This window comes from Peromyscus maniculatus, chromosome 8 (genome assembly GCF_049852395.1).
Source record: "Peromyscus maniculatus bairdii isolate BWxNUB_F1_BW_parent chromosome 8, HU_Pman_BW_mat_3.1, whole genome shotgun sequence".
NCBI classification, from domain to species: Eukaryota; Metazoa; Chordata; class Mammalia; order Rodentia; family Cricetidae; genus Peromyscus; species Peromyscus maniculatus.
In genome coordinates, this window is record NC_134859.1 from 103,342,839 (window position 1) to 103,345,822 (window position 2,984).

Sequence of the window (2,984 nt, forward strand, 5' to 3'; positions counted from 1 at the left end):
TTGTTAACTGACTTTTTCCTTATTCTAATTAAGTAATTTTGGTCTTTCCTCTGTTTAATTTTGTTGCTCTGAGTCAGGGTCTCACTCTTTAGCCCTGGATGGCCTCGAACTCACAGAGATTCACATCCCTTTTCCACCGTGCTGCTGGAACTAAGGTGTGTGCCATCACACTTTGCTCATGTCTACTTTGATAGTACACATAAAGGGATCTGTCTAAAACTAACTTCACTGGGGCTAGAAAGATGGCGATGTGCTTAAAAGCACTCTGTACTCTTTTTGTTTGTTTGTGCTGTTTTGTTTTGAGACAGGGTTTTTCAATGTAGTTCTGGCTGTCCTGGAACTTGCTCTGTAGACCAGGCTGGCCTCAAACTCAAAGATCTGCCTGCTTCTGCCTCCCAGAATGCTGGGATCAAAGGTGTGTGCTGGGCTAGTGGTCAGTACCATTGTAGAGGACCTGAGTTTGGATCCCAGCAGCCACATGGCAGCTCACAACTATTTGTAACTCCAGTTCAGGGGCTCTAGTGCCCTCTTCTGGACTCCCTGGGCACCAGACATTCACATGGTACATACACACACATGCAGGCAAAAGCCTACACACATAAAATAAAAAAATAAATGAATCTTCAAATTTGACCTCACAGGTCTCATTCTGGTGTTAAGTCATGGTCCGTCCCTTTTTACAATGAATTCATGACCACCAGTTGATACCAATGTGACATATATCAGAGTCCCCCCAGTCACCACACAGGTTTGCTCTTCTCCTGCCATTATGCTCTTAGAACATTCCACAAGAGCTTTAGTCATTCCCAGTTAGTCCTGGAGTTACCCAACATCCACTGCCATTTCAGTCTCTCCAGGGTGCCTACCCCACCCTGGTGGGTTCTGGATGGACACCTTCAACCAAATCTCAATCACTTTGGCACCCGCAGACAGACATCTTTGCTGAGGAGTCTCTTCTGCATCCCTGGACTGGCCCAGCTGTTTATCAAGGATAAAGAAAGCAAGGTGGTGTCATGAACCTTCAAGACAAGCCTGGCTTTTCCTTTGTAGCCTTCCAGCTGGAATGGCACATTTGAATCAGCTGGGATTTCTGGGGGTGGGGGTGGGGCGGTAGGTGGCACCTGTTCCCTAAATAGCATTTCCCTCCCCTTGCAAACCCAGACACAAAAGAAGTCAACTCCTGATCTCACCCACTGTGAAGGGGGAGATGAATGCTGGGCTTAGACTTTATTTTCTGTCCATAGCCCATTTACTCCGAGAACCTGAGGAAAGCTCTTTCTTAGCCTATTTGCCCCACATTCCCGCCTTCTAGAACACAGATACAGTGTCACTAATCTGTAGCTCACTCACTGGGATATCGAAAGAGAGGAGGAGCAGCCTTTGGGAAAAAGCCTTGGAGGACCTGAAATGTGTGTAAACTCAAGGATTTATTACAAGAATTATAAACAGACCTGAACTTCAGCCCAATAAAAACCTTTCAGGAGTTGTAAAGTTCCTGTGGTTCTTTCCGAACGTGTGCTAGCCACACCCCATGATAAAATCAAAACAAAACCAAGGCAACAGCCCATGTTTGTTGGCCTTTTCACCTGAGAAAACTGCCTGCCTGTTGTACCGCACTGATTTCCCAGGGATGCTCCTGTGTTTATTACTCTCATTGATGTTTGCCAAGTGGCCCGTGGGCCCAGCCCTTTTGCTGGAGAAAGTAGTAAAGCTGAAGGAAATAGTTTGGACATCTGATGCCATCAGCCTGGCAAGGGATTTTCAAAATCTAAGCAGAGCTACCTAAAGGAGAGGTCTCAGGTACGGTCCTTGAACCTGTCCCCAAAGCAGGCTCCTCTCTCACCTTCCTGCCCCTGCTCTGAGACACACTGGTCTTGCAGATCCATTGCCAGCTTCTAATCTATATGCCCTATGTCTGGAAGATGCAGCAGGGTCTCTGGGAGGAGAAACCCTTCCCAGGAGGGGACGAAGACTCAATCCTAAAGTGAGATGGTGAAGCACAATAATCCTGAACTGAAGAATCAGGAAAGGGGTTAATTAGTCCTCAGTTGACTTGACTCCTAAAATCCTAGGTATTGACAACACCTCTAGCCACCAGCCTGTCACCTTGAGAATTCCTGCCTTGATTAGAAAGGGGTGCAGGGCAAAAGAGGTACAGGGTTGCTGCTGTTCCACTTGGCTCTCTCAGGAAAGGGCAACTATGTGGGAGTGATTTTCAGTAGGAGTCTGCCATTGGCAACAGTTTCTCCTCTGGGAGTGTCACCCATCAAGTATCAGAGGCCACTGGTCACTACTTGGTGCACTCAAAGTTGACCAGGCTCCTGGATCGAGTAGGTGCTGACTGTGCTACCCAAGACTCTCAAAACAGGGCTGGAGAGATGGCTCTGCAGTTAAGAGCATGTGCTGTGCTAGCAGAGGACCAGAATTCAGTTCCCAGATCCCACATTAGGCCGTTCACAACTGCCTGTATCTCCAGGTCGTGGGAATCCAACAGTCTTCTGGTCTCCTTTGACACACCTCTCTCTCTCTCTCTCTCTCTCTCTCTCTCTCTCTCTCTCTCTCTCTCTCATTCAGTTTTACATGTATGGGTGTTTTTTCTGCATGTGTTTGTGCACCACATGCGTGCCTGGTGCTAACGGAGGCCAGAAGAAGGTGTCAGATCCTTGGGAACTGGAGTTACAGATGGTTGTAAGCCACCATGTGAGTTCTCTATAAGAGCAGTCAGTGACCTTTTTTGTTTGTTTGTTTGTTTGTTTTTTGGTTTGTCAAGACAGGAGTTTTTCTGTACAACAGCCCTGGCTGTCCTGGAATTCACTTTGTAGACCAGGCTGGCCTTGAACTCACAGAGATCCGCCTGCTTCTGCCTCCTGAGTGCTAGGCTTAAAGGTGTGAGCCACCACTGTCCAGCTGAAGTCAGTGCTCTTAATCTCTTCACTATCTCTCTATTCCACAAATCTCTGGCCTCTGTGGGGCTTGCACACGCT